Genomic DNA, 15,195 nt, shown 5'->3' with positions numbered 1-15,195 from the left:
CTTTAATATTCTGAGCACAAATTTTGATTTGAAAACAAAACCTTGAGAAACAGCAGCATGTAAATCATTCATGAATAGAGTTCCTATTTTCTTATAACTTGTAGCTATTTACTGTAAATAGGGAAGGATAATTGCTCATGTAATGTGATCATTGCCTAATTGTAATACAAACCAGGTATCTTTCAGCATATTGGGCATAATATCGTTAAAATTCTGTAAAGCAAAACTGAGCTAAACTAAAATATACCTCAGAGCAAATTGCTTGAAATGAAACATGGCTTAAGTGGGTATTTAGTTCTTAACAATATGAATTATGTGAAGGAAAAAATTATTATTGGAAGTATTTTTTCCTGGTGATGAAAAATTCACCAGTTAGCAATAAATAATAATGACAGGCAAATTACACACTTTGAATGAACAAATGAGATCAGTATCTGTAGTTTAGTCATAAATAATTGATACAATGTTTCTCACAAAGCTAAATTTGGACTTAGATTTGGTTTGGGGTTGAAAAGCACTTTGGTATGCAATGGCAGTGAATGTCCAAGTACAAATAGTGTTACATTGCCTCACATGAGCTGTGTGATGCAGTAACTAAAAGACTGTGTAGAAATTAAGAGTTTTCAGGACTTTCTGCAGAGATAGCAAGGGATATCGGGTTGGGTTTAAGAGAGGATATCACTGCTTTATATAATACAATGTTAAAAAACCCCATATGCGATTCCTAAAGGAGCCACAAGAACAAGTCAGGGTATAATTGACACTCACACCTTAAGACCATAGACATGCTCTTTGGCAAAAGGAACATAAAAGCATTTGAAAGATCCCGTAGATGGAAGCTGACCACAGCCCCCTCACAATTAAAGCAAGGAAAACTTTTGTGCAGAAATACAATTACCAGCTGGAACAGCTTCCCAAGAAACAGTGTGAATTAGTAACGTAAAAAAATAATCAAAACTGAATGTATCTACTGAAGATGTATAATTCAAATAGAAATTACAAGTTTAGTGTAGATTACCAGGGGTGGCTCATAGGCCTGTTTGTGCAGGTAGTCAAGCTAGCCAGTCATACTGGACACTTTGATTTTGAAGATGAATAAGTGCCAAAAATCCCAATTTACTTCAACAAGTGAAACTTAGAACAATATGACAGGTAACAATTATTCTAAGGGATATGTATTTTCTTCCCCCAAGTCAAGAAGAACAAATACTCATTGCATGTCCATTCAACACAAGAAGTTGTTTGGGGTTTGTTGCCTATGGCTTTTAGAAGCATCAGTAAAATGTTAGAGGTCTAACTATCTGGAAGAAACCATGTAATTCTTGCCAACTGGAGGTCAACAAGGAATTGAGACACTTCCTTTTATTTCTGTAGAAATTTGGTTTATAAATGAACAGGCAACTTCAAAAATCTCAGTCTGAGCTTACATGTATTCTTCTAATTATGCTGTAAATCAAGGGAGAGAATAGTTTAAAGTATTCCTTCAGCATTGTCAGTTCACCCAAACAGGTAAATCTTTGTGATTCATTCAGTAGCTGCAATAGAATAAATAAAATAGAGTAGGAAATTGGAGTAGAGTTTACAGGAAACAAGTGTGCAGGAGTTATTCAGTTATGCAAAGATTTGAAGTTACTATGGTGAAGACCAGAAAGCAGAGTCCTTCTGAGGACCTGAGCTACAACTACAGTTCCATGATAAGGTAGCGAGGACTTTTTGCTTTTGCACTGCAAGTTGTTCCTGAGTGCTCAAAGACACTAAGCAACTTCTTTGACGATAGACACGTGCCAGGGAAACTTGAGGTGCAACTAACTCTCTTCATGAATTAAATGAATCAGAGCTCACTATCTGGTCCTCACAGCAGGTGCCACAATGTGGTTCACAGCCATAGAATGAAATTATTCTTGCTCTAAAAAACAAAGACTTCTTACTCTCATTGATTACTGGGAACAGCAACTGTGTTGTGCTGTCTTGCCAGACTTTGAGTAAGAAAGGACCAAGAGTGTGTCAGGAAATGTGCTAACATTAAACAGTATGGATGACTGTGACTAAGCCTGTACCCTGGCTCTATCTCATCTAGAAATAGCCTGAGTGTAGACAGCCATTCCTAGCCTTCTTGTAGAGCCTATGCTTTTTCAAATCAATGATGTATTTGCATGGCCTTGTGATCATTGTTCTGTGACTTCCCAAAAATAATTCTTCACACAGACATTTCTGTTCTCAGTCCGAGGAGATCACTCTGGTCCATATATGTCTGTAGTGAAGAGACTCTGCAGAACATGACTGCAAGGGACACTTTCAGTGTGGATGGCTCCTGATATGTCACTGGATCAGGATCTACCTTTGGCTTATTGTTGGAAGCGGATGAGTCAGGAATCAAGCTGGTGTTACAGCAGGTAGAGAGAGGTCCTCAATAAGTCAAGAAAATCAACAGCTTTTTGAGAACAAGGAAATCTTAAGGAGGATATACCTACAAGGCAGTACTGAAAAGGAAGAAAATGGGACTGCAGATTGAAGATTATCTAATTGGAACAGACCAGACCAAAAATTAACCACCTGGCAAACTGAATGTACTTTAAGTCCACCTAAATTTAAATGAACCCCTAAATTCTTTGTTTTTTTCCATAGCTATTGACAATTCCAGCTGACATTCTGCCTGTTTGACATTGTGTAGCATGGCTAAGGCTTTTTATGCCCTGAATCCATTATTCAGTTTGTGGAACTGCACCCTAAGTCATCACAACGTGTGCATGTCTTAAAATCAGCACATACCAATCATATCATCACTCTTCATTTCATCTTTCAGTGGTTAGAAGCTCATTTTCCCTTTCATTTGTTTGATCAAGTTTTTAAAATCTGAAGTAGTTTTCAAACTCACCAAGTAAAGTTGGGCTGGAGTTTACTTCACTAGCAGTTTTTGTTTCTGTGTAAAATCCATTGGAAATGTTTTTGTTTTGTTTATTATTTCTGTCTGTAATAACGTGACCTCCATTTAAACAGATTAGCTTAGTAGCTTCCTGGAATTTTGTTTTATGGTTAGTTGTGACTATGCACCTTCAGTTCCTTTATAGATATTAGCCACATGCTAAAATACTAATGTAAAAACTTTGGAGAATGTTTCAGAGATATTTTTTCTTTGTTAATAATAATATTTTATATTCATATTGCAGTGTTTCTAACATTTTTTCTGCATATAATATATAAAAATTATAAAATATATATATGAAATGTAATATACAGGAACACAAGCTATGGGTTGTTGGAAACTTATCTATGTGCACATTAAGCCTGACTAATTCAAGCGCCAGGCATGCAGAGAGGCAGGACTATACATCCAATCTTGAAAGACTACAGACAAAACTTTCAGAGGTTTAGGGGTTTTTTTTCCTGTTTGTCTGGACATCCTGCCTGATTACTCACAGCTTCACCATAGGCACAAAGCTTAGGTATATGAGCACAGGTTATTAGGAACATATAAAAGACAGGCTTTGTTAATGGGGAAAGACTCAGAAAATCACCTTACAGGTAAAGGCAGATGCATAGCATGTCTCACTCATCCCAATACCTAAATCAAATAGAAAAAAGTATAGTGAAATGTTGTCACTCTGAGGGTAAGTATAAAGCCATGAATTATCTGCTGCTGTCATGGGAGGATACAAAGGATAAAGCTAGGAGAAAAACCAGGAGAAGTGTTGCAGCACAAGCAAACTAGTAGGCTGCAACAAGGCTCTTACCCATCAATCAGATTCTACTGTCCATGCTGTTTCTCCTTCCTCAGAGAGCAGACCATACTGCTCCCACTCCTCTATCCAAACCACCCACCCCACCACCCTCAGTGCTATTTAACTACTTAGCAGGAACAAGCTACAGCTGCACATCATCCATGTCAATCAACCCACTGCCATCTAGGCAAGGCCACAGCTGCATATCAGTGCTAATCACCCCACTGCCTTCATTCCTCTACAATTCCCCTTTTTTGTTTTTAACCAGAAAGGCTGTGTCTATCATCTGTTGTAGGGCCCTTGGAAGGATATGTGGAAAGGCTGCTCAGGTCGAGTTAAGAAGGCGCAAAGCTACGCTTGATTCAGGCTCCGCATCAGGATCACCCAGATGTTCTGACTCCCCTCTCGAGGGTTCTGTGGAACAGCTGGTATCTGATGTCCTCTTGTCAATTCTAGGATCTAAAACAGGCTTAACACACCTAGCTGAAAGCCACTGTGGCCCTGCATTTGTGGAGATGGAGCAGTGTGGTCTGACCACTGGAGGAAGGAGAAACAGCACGGACAGTAGAATCTGACCAATGGTAAAAGCCTTGTTGCAGCCTACTCATTTGTTTGTGCTGCAACAATTGGTGCCCTGTGTGAGGCTGACTGAGTTGGACTCTAACTACAGCTGGCACCCAGTGTAGCTGAGACAAGCAGGAGAACCTGCAACCCATAACTGACACCGTGAGAGGTGAGCTGTTGACAACTAATCGACATGGGTGTATTGCAATATTTGTTGTCAGTCTTAACTCAAATTGCAACTTTTGGTGCTCAGTGTAGATGAGGACTAATTGATATGGGTGCAGAAGAAGAAAATTCTACGTTAACAATGCTTATAGATATATTTGAAGAAAGAAGCATAAAGTATAACAAGAAGGCAATAAGAACCTTGCTAGGATGGTGCAAAGTAAATGACATGTTAGTTACACCAAAAAATGTCTCATGCGTTCAGACATGGCAAAATGCTGGAAAATTAGGTTTGAGACTGCCTTGAGGGGGGATATAATTGCAACAACATCGCTAACAGCATGGAGATTAGTCTTAGACTTACTAGAACAATTAAAAGTGGACAGGGAGACAAATTCTATATTTGCAGAGCTTATGGATATATTTGAAAAAAGAGGTGTAAAATATAATAAAATGGCAATAAGAATTCTGCTAGGGTGGTGTAAAAAGTATGATTTGCCAGTTAAGATGAAAAAGGTTTTCAGTGTTCAGACATGGCAAAGCGTTGGAAAGGTACTTTTTGAGGCTGCCTCGAGGGGAGACAAAATTGCTACAGCCTCGTTAACAACATGGAGACTGATCATAGATTCGCTAGAACAGTCAAAAGTGGACAGAGAGACAACCTTTATATTAATAATGCTAATCAACCCACTGACTTCATTCCTCTACAGAGAAGAACCATTTATATAGCACACAGTTCCTGCTGTCAAATGTAAGGCCAAAGGAGGGTAATACTGGTGCCTTCACCTCCATCCTTAGCAGCTGTTGCAGCTACATTGTCCTCTTGGTCTTTGCAGCAACAGAATCTCACTGGGCTACCCAGGGCTATGCCACAGGTGAAGCATCAGTAAAATCTCATCCATTTTGCTGCCCCTACAACTCTGATGCCAAATACAATTACCTCTGTGATCCAGGGACTCAGGGAATCTCAAATTCCTTCCTTTCTTGTAGTAGCAACAAGCTGATCTAATGATGATTTCTCAGATACTGAGGTATCATAAAATCAAGGTGCTACAAGCAAGAATACAGGAAGGCCTTGGGTTCTGTTTGGAGATTAATTTCCTTCCCTTCTTTTTGTCTGTAGCAACACACAAGTACAAGGCGCAGACGCTATGGGCAACAAGCAATAGCACAAGTAGTTTGTTGGAGTACTTCTTGAACTGTTAGAGAAAAACAGTGACAACAGCATTCCTTTCCTTTTCCTTGCTTAGCAGCCTGCTTAGTGGCTGACGTACAGTCAGTATGTGTTTGGCATGGTCTGTGGAAACCACTGGTCCATACTTCATTTTTTCTTCACTCTTTTAACAAAGAGATAACAGGAGGAAGAAACACACTGAAGAAAAACCTTAATGTAAAGATTAATTTTCCCTCTGGGCTCAAATACAGAAAAAAAATACTCAAAATCTGCTCTTTCTGTTCATACGAATTTTGCTAATATTTCTTGTATGTAATTTTTGAAAATACAGCAGAACATGGAGTTGGACATGGGGTTCCTGTAAGTGCTGTATATCTTTTGTGGGGACATAGAAGTCAAGTCCTCTGATTATCAGCAGTGACGCCACTACTTATTGCATCTTTTGATATCCCAGTTTCATTAGCAGAAGCCAAAATTTTGCCTATTTTCACAAAGTACTCAGTATTTTATGTTTGATGGGTTTTAGGTTTGCTGAATGTGACTCTCTTTGATGTTCAATGATTGTCATAAATGCAATTCTTTTCCTTCAAGACAGAAATAGCCAATATATAGTAATATTACTGAGGTATTTTTTTGTTTAAGAGTATAGGAAGATATGGTTTATTAAGGATTAACAGTTTCTAACATACTTTCTAATTTTGCTGCAGAAAACAAGTTTTTTGGACATAAGTCTTGCTAACAATCTGGTGTCAATAAGAGTCTATCTTGATTTGTACGTGTTTGTTCATTTTTATAGATGTGTTGGTTTATTTAGGACAACATATCATCTCTCCTTACAGACCTTACCTCTACAAAACGTATGTCAGTAGTCTTGGGCTAGGAATCTTAAAAGAGTTTTTGCACTTACCCACAAACTTGACAGCGTAAAATCTAGTATAGTCATATAAAACCCAAAACCATACATGGATACATACACAAAATCTTTTCTCTATACCTACACCATGAAGAAGTAATATAACTCATTGCTTCTTAGATTACTTCTTGATTATTACCTTCCTTTTTTTCTGCTATCTTTAACTTCCTGTCTCATAAGACAGTGTTAAAGCTGCTAGAATACCTTAAGTCTGTGTTTCTTACTGATACATGTTTGGATGTCTTTTGTGTGCAATTATACTGAATTTCCTGGATTTAAAATGCTTGGTTTCATAACTGTTACAACACTATTGGGATTTTTCTTTTAAAGCTGGGAATATGTATCATTATTTTAATTTCACTTGTTTAGTTATGTCCTTAGATATATATAAAATATATTAAAAAAAAACCATAAAATGACTGAACTGGAATCTCAGAGAGAAAGCTATCATGCAATACTTATAACAAATTGAAGGTTATGTCTTCAGAAAAGTTTATCTTGTTAGTTCTCAGGAAACTTATTCCATATGATAACAGTAAGTGCCACAAGAATGTTAAGACGGAAAGACGCTTGTCTGTATTTGTCGTATAAAACACAATGATTGAATTCCCGATTGAACCCAAAAGTAAATTCAATCTTACCTAAGGAAGCATGAGCAGATCCCAAACAGCTGTATACTGAATTTTAAATTTCTTGCCCACTCTCTTTAACTCTCTGCCTAGTATTTTGCTTTAATTGATCCATATTTCCATTGCTTTTGTAAGAGGACAAGTAAAACACATCTTCAGCAATCAGCAATCTATTCAGGCTAGGAAAGTTTGTGATTGTTTTTAAATACTGTATAGACAAAGTATTTCCTAGTAAATTAAAGGCTATTTTCCCTTTCTGCATAAATCTATGACTATTGACCATCTCATAAAGGCTTCTACCATATTAAATACAACCATGACAGTCCACCAACTGTGTAATCCATTATTTTGTAACACCAGTCTATGCTCGGGGGACGAATTTATTGAACTTTAAAACAGAATGTCATCAACAATCCATTTCATCTAGCTGCATAACACACTTCTACCAATCACCCAGTGAAGCTGTCCTATTTCACTTATCCTGTCCCATTCAATGAACTGTAAGTACATTTTTGCCTAATGATAAGGGCACTGGGGGCCATATATAATTCAGAGGCTGCTTGAAATGCATCAGCCAACTGTCCTGATATGTTAATCCACTCACTGGGGGCTTTCATTTGATGTCTAATGTAAATCCATGTTTGTAAGCTTCAGCATTATTATCATTATTGTAAAAGAAGATAAAAATGAAGCAGTAGCACTGACACTAATGGCACGTAAGAACTGGAGTTGTGTACTATGAAACTTAGTTTATATAGTTCCCAAGTGCAAAAGAAATGAGTAAACTTTTCCATAGAATTTTGAAGGCACAAAGGAATACTCTGTTAAGCTTTTATTCAGCCTAGGTATCTACCTCTAAAAAACCTAGATGCCTGGCTACCAGAAATCCAGGGTATCTTAAGAAAAGAAGACTGTGTCACAGTGGGTGATATTCAGCCATTTCACATGGTGCAGCAACAGAAAGCATAAGGTATTTGCAGAAAACTTAATTTAATTATAAACTACTATTCAGTGTGCCAAATGAAAAATTCTCTGATGCCGTTTGCGTGTACTAAAAGGAAAGAATGAAAAACTATCTTGCAAGAAATTTAGGTCAATCAATTTTTTACAGTCTTCTCTTAAGCTAGCTAAGAGCTTAGTGACTGATGAAACCAGAAACTCTTTATTAAAGTAAATTTAAAGTCTCAAATGTTGGTTAAGTTAGATGTATCTGTTGATATTCAGTGATCAGTACAAAACTTTACAATGTGCTTTATTAGGTAAAATGGTAGATTAATTAAAAGCAGAGCCAATAATAGCTACTAAGTGTTGCTTCAGTCCCCACCCCAGACTCCAATTCTATGATTTATTTAGCCCAGTTGGTGTCCTCCCTCTATCAGAGCTTTATTTGGCCTCCTTACAGATGCAGGAGTTTGCTGATCAGAACAGTTTTAAACTGGAGAGTTCAGTTGTATTATCCTTGTAGAAGGAGGAATAGGCAAAAAAGTCCTTTAAACTCCACAACACTCTAGCTTTGTTCTAGTTGTGAAGGTATTGCTTGTTCTTATGGTCCTCACAGAGCCAGGTCTCTCAAAGGAGTTTAAAAGTGCATTTCTGGTAGCTGAACCCCTTCCCAAGGCCACATGCTTCCCTGGTAAGGTGCATTAATTACTATGCTCCTTGACATGCTCCATGCCATGTGCAAAGTGAGGGGACAGCTGGTGCAAGCCTCCAACAAAATCCAGGGTAAATCAGGTGAGTCAGATGAAGATTGTAGGGATTATGATATTATTGATACAGGGCAAAGACAACACTTTTTTTTTTTTCGGTTTTGTTTTGCTGCTTGGTCTACCATGGTCTAAGTTGGGATTCCTTGGGGAAAATCGCAAATACTTCTTTTAAGACATTGATTTTTTAAAAGTTTTTAATTCATCTCCTTTAATGAATATCCACTTATGTCTGAAATTTCTATAGGTTTGTTAACCCTGAACTCTAACTGTTGCATTATACAAACCATCCCAAGAGGTCCAGTTAATCCTTTTATAAGTGGGAAGCATTTGCTTGTACAGTGAGTATTGAAAGACTTCTCACATGCTATATTTCTTCCAGTGTTGTTATTTCTACAAATGAACTAAGAGAAAAATAAGCTATGCAATAATACTAAGAACTGCCAAATGGCTAGAATAAGCTAAGAGTTAGCAATGATAACTATGCATTAGCAAACATCCTTTTAGTCACAAAACAACAAAAGCAAAAACAGTTGAGGCTGGAAATTTATCTAGTCCAACCCTCCTTCTCAAAGCAGGGTAATTAGAGCAGATTGCTCAGGAATTTGCCCATGTGGATTTTTGAACATCTCCAGGGATGTAGATTCTACAGCATCTTTGGGCAACCTGTCCCAGTGTTCAACCATTTCTACAGTAAAAAGTGTTTTTATTTTGTTCAGATAGAGTTTTACGTCTTTCAGGTTGTGCCTGTTGCATCTCATCACTAAACATCACTAAAATGAGTCTGTCTTCTTATCTGTAGGTTCAATGTCTTTGTGCTTCAAGTTACCCATTTGGGTATTTAAAATGAAGGATAATCAAAATTATTTTCTGGATGTAAACTACAGGGGATATTTGGATTGTGCTTGTAGGTATCTTGGTTGATTTTGAAAAAAAATCCATGAAGGATACAAAATATTGGTTGTAACCAGGGCTAAATTTTTGGTTGCCTGGAATCTTTTGGATTCATCTTATAGAAACATATACAACAGTAAAGTTATTCTGCCTTCAAAAAGAATTTGTTCATATGTAGTTGCATTTCAGAGCTTACTTCAGTACAGAATAAAACTCATTAAAATTATGTTATGTTTAAAAATAAGCACATAGATTGATTCATAAACCTATAGGACATAAGTTGGAATCTGGAATTAAATGGTTGATTATCCAATGACCAATGGAAAATTGTCTTCAAAGAAAAAATAAAATTGCTTTTGGAGGAGAAAAAGAAATATAAATATAAATCTGTTCTTGAAAGTTAAACCCAAGCAAGCTAACAAGAAGCTCAGAAACCCCCAAACCAAATATACCTGTTGTAATTTACACACATCTAAACTAAAGTCTTTTCTTTCTAATAATGTCTTCTTGAATCAAGATTGACACCTAAGAAAGATGTGATTTCAGCAAATCTGAATTTTTAAAATTCTATATTGGAAAATATTTCCAATTATTTTCAGCTAGTAACAAGCAAACATTTTTCATTAATGTTAAAATAAAACAGCCTAAACACTTTTGAGGATCTCTTTATGCAGTACCAGAAAGTAGCTGATCTAGGATTACCAAAGGAATTGTACAAAATCTGCCAAAGGAATTGTACAAAATCTTATCACATGACAAATTAATTTTTATTTTGGTCACATTGTGTCTAAAGTCTCTGACATGCTGGAGCAAAATGCTGAGCAAGGTTGTCCCACCAGTATCCAGTAAAACACAATCCTTCCTTCAGTTTCCAGCCTGGTATGTCAGACAGAGAAAGTGGAGGTGTGGAAGGGTGAGGAAGGAGAAAGGAAGGAAGGGAAAAAACCCACAGGTGATGAAACCAGGGCAAAAATTCATCTGTCCCTTACAGGGCAGCAGTTTGCCTCTCTGAGCTGGCCTTAGTTTGAAGTTGCATGCAGGCCATGAGGGACTCCAGAAGGATGGATTAAAGGAAGTGATATCACGATAGCAGAGCATTTGAGCCTTCTGGCTAAGATCCACAGATGTGAACAAGAACTTTGCAGTGAACTAGTGCTGTAAAACCCATTACCTGAGTTGACCCAGCTGTAAATGAACATCTTCTGGGCTAGGGACTTAAAGACAGCTAAATGTGATGCTGACTTTACTGTTCTTGGTGTACTGTTGGCTACTGAGGCTTATGCGTCTTAATCATGCATGCTTGGCCAATAACAGCCAGTGTTTTTTTGACCACACCATTACCAACCCACTTCACATTCAGCTTTTGGGTCCAGATGTGTGTTGAAAATGTGTTGAAATATGTGTGTGACATATTTCCTAAGTATGTCAAAGTATCACAACATATATTTCTTTTCAATGTACAGATAAAGATAAAGGTAAATTCTTTCCTGAATAGAGAGCCCATAGTTCTATGGCTGGTCATTAAATTCTGTAGACAAAAATCATTCATCATAAACAGCTACATTCAAACTCTCATCCTTGTTGATCCAATTCCAGCTAAATGTAATAGGTATCTTTCTGCTGAATTTAATGGAACTTCGACCAAATTTCTGGGAATAGACTTTCATCTGATCAGGCAGCATAGAAAATAGAGTTTAGTCTCCAGCCACAGCTACCAAAGCAACTTAATTTTAAGATATTGAAGATCACATACAAAATATTCATGTATGTGTCAGGTACTTCTGACTCAGAAGTACCTTTGAAGAGAAAATTGCAATCTACTAGCAGTCATTCCACTGCAGCACAAGGAGGCTAACTTCAAGTATGTTATTTGCTGTGAATTATTCTTCACGCTGCAGTGTTGCCATGGTTACAGCTGTGTTACTTATCCTCACATCATTATTATTTTCTTTTTAGCCATTATAGCTACACTGTAAATAGTATTTTATTTTTTCTGAACACGCCATTTGCAATACGAATAAGAAACAAGGCTCACAGGAACATCAATATTGATATTATATGCAGTGGGACTTTGGCATTGACATTAATGTTCCTCTGCATAAGTGCAGCATGACATTCATATAAAGTAGCCGATCAACATTATTTTGCTGCTTTTGATTTCCATACTGATGTCAATGCATAAGGTAACTAATGAAGGCATGATAAAAATAGTATCAACTCTTGTATTGCCACTATTGCAGTGTACATTACCATTGATGTAAAATATTCTTTTGAGGTGGAATCACAGCCAACTGAATTAGAATAAATGTACTTCATGAGAATATTAATGAGTTTTGAAAAAAAGCAAACAAAAAATGTCTATACCAAAACTGGTGGGATTTTTCAGCTAATTCTACTGTTTTTTTCTGATTGTTTTCTATTATAATGGCCTCTCACAGGCTGATAAATTAGCTTACTCTTCAATAGTGAATGACTGGTCGCCTAGAGATTTTTAAGTTCTTTGGGAGACAAAAAAAAAAAGTATTGAATGTACATTTTTCTCAAATGAAAAGGTTTTCTTTCCCTGGAAAAAAAAGGAAGTTAGGATCCACCTCTTTATACAGATCTCTGAGCTGAGACAATAAATATCTTAATGTAAATTACACCAAGATGCTGAAATCACCACAGAAGTTGCTAGAAGTATTTTGAATGTCAGGTATTTCATAATCTCATTGAGTAGTTTTTATCCACAGATATGTAAGGTAGGTTCTTTCTGACCTCCTTTACCTACATTTAATCAGATAAAGCTGCTGCTAGATACCTAGATAATTTCGATTGTTTTTATGGACAGTAGAGAGGAAGGTTCACATTTAGGTATGTATTTGTGTATCCTGAAGTAGATGCCTGAGATGTGTTAGATGAATTGCATGCTAAAAATATTTATCTCTGTCAAATAAATAGCTAAGATATAAATGCCTGAAGTAAAATGAGAATAATTCTACCTACAAAGTCTGTCTGTTCATCATAAAGATGTTATTCTCTCTGTTGTTGGTTTTTTTTATTTGCCCAAGGTCAAACAGTTTTAAAATCAATGTTTCATTGTTACGATCTCATTCGCTTTTTTTTTTTCTGATAACACATCAACACTTTTCTTAAAGTCACATCTGCCTTTTTATTTACTCATATTGCCAAGTCTGCAAAGGTTTGAATCCATTTTGAAGATCAGAATTAACCGGAGCAAATTTGATGTCTGTGTAGCAGGTCCATGCTATTTAATCTTGCTTCTGCAATTCTGATTTATCAAAAAGTTTCAGATGAAGTCTTGTGTATAGCATTCAATAACACAGTTGGATAAATATAGTATATATTAGAGAGTACAAGCCTCTAAATCTCTTATTACAACTACCAATGTCCTCCTTTTGACAATTTTTATATTGCTCTTTTTGCCTGCAGATTTAGAAGCAGATCCAAAAGCAAAAAATGAGGGAAATGGAAAACAAGTGATGGTGAGAATAATGAACCTCAAATTTCTTCTCATTAATACATTAACTTTTGGCTGGACACTACTTTCTATTTTTGTTTACAAACAGGATTAAAAAGTAAGACAGAGATCTAAGGAGATAGGTGAATTTTACTGCATGTAATGCTTCACTGTTAGCTCAGAAAGAAACCCCAGAAGGCTGAAGATAACTCAAGCCAATTGGAGTTTTAGGCTTTGGCTGTAAAGGCTGCATAGCAAAGTTGAAAATCTTTTCCAAAGATTATTTGTATTCCACACTGGGAAGAGATTTTATTCTATGCACCTCTCTGAACTAGTTTCAAACAACTGCTTAACTTTGAGAAACCAGTAGAAACCAGATATTGCTCAGAAAGCAAGAATAAATAAAAAAATCCTGGCACTGCCTGCCTGCCATTAAGAACCTTGTAGAGAAAATACAATTCTTTGGTAAGAAGATGTCTCATGTTTTTGTCAGCACTGCTCACTAACCAAAGTGTTTAGCTCCTTGTCTATATTAATCTGGATTTTCACATTGTTGTTCCCCCTGGTAATGTATTGAAGTTCCTGTCAAGAATTTCTTCTGGATGTGTGCACCAGGCCTTTGGTGCATTGTAGGCCAGCTAGAAACAGTCCAATATCGTTTGATTTCTGAGGCTGTACAGCCTACATAGTTAGCAGCATGACATTTCATGTGCTGCTTTTCCTTTCTTCAGGAATTCTCACACAAGATTAATAAGTCATACTTCTGTTGTAGCCCTGCACAGCTGTCTTCTGAAATGTTCAGAAACACAGGTGGTGCCAAGGATTTATCTTTTAACACGTATAGCATGGCAGTGTACCAGTGAGTAGGTCAAGGTACACAAGCTGCTGGATGTGGTGATCAGCAGGAATCACCAGTGATCCCTTGGGAGGGGTGCTCAGTGCACATGTGCATTTCAGCTGCTGCAGACATTGTCATCCTTCTTGATACATCCCCTTTCATTTCCATACTTTCCTCATGCTGGAATGAAATGCAGCTGTGATAACTTCTGTTCTAGAAATCAAAGCAATCTGCTCTCTATGTGTTTGCATTCCAGGGTAAAGGACGGGACAGACCAATGGATGTTTGAGAGGGTTTTCTTGTTTTTGGATATAATTTGGGAAGTCACAGTCTAAAATCAGATTCTAAATCCATGGTAACTTCTACTCAGCCAATCAAAGTGATGATTAGATTGTCTGTAATTCAGATCTCTTAGGAGATCATCCTTTCTTCCGTGTGTAGAGTGGCCAGTATGATTTTGTATGTGAATATTTAATGTGAGTTATTCTGTATCTTCTTTTTAATATCTTTTTTAGCTTGTGAAGTCTAGCACATTCATTCTGTACTTCTATCTGTGTTAACATGCATCTGACACTTCCCAAGGAGGCTATGGTCACTCACGGTACTGCTCTTTGGTCATCACCTGTGAATGCAGGTTTGTGAATCTTAAGTCTCTGCCCCAGCAAATTAAACACTATCAGTAGCCTCCAACTACTGGAACATTCAGATTTAAATTGTTAAATCCTTCAAATGGTCCAACCATTAAATGGTTAAATTATTTAAAGGGGTTTGGCGTGAGTCAGCTAGAACTCTCCAAATGCATCCCAAGCACAGTTTTGGAATTAACTTAGTCTGAAGACTCTTTCCAAAAGTAGTTTGGATGTGGTCATCCTGTGTTGTGGAAGCTAAGATAAAGTTTAGTAGTAGAGGTTAAGCCTGTGTGTTTCTTGTAAACCTGAGAATCAACTAATTTTCAAAACTATCTCAATTGTTTCAGTAACTAAAGGGTCCAATTCTATTTTCCTTATTAACGTTTTGACATAGGGTATTTTTTTGAATCTTTTTCCCCTCAGAATTCAGCAATTAAACCTACTTCTAAAACATGTATCTGTTACCACAATGGAGCATATTCTTCTAAAAATTCAAGAATCTGT

Source organism: Falco naumanni, chromosome 6, assembly GCF_017639655.2.
Source record: "Falco naumanni isolate bFalNau1 chromosome 6, bFalNau1.pat, whole genome shotgun sequence".
In the NCBI taxonomy this organism is placed as follows: Eukaryota; Metazoa; Chordata; class Aves; order Falconiformes; family Falconidae; genus Falco; species Falco naumanni.
Note: the sequence above shows the minus strand (reverse complement) of the source record.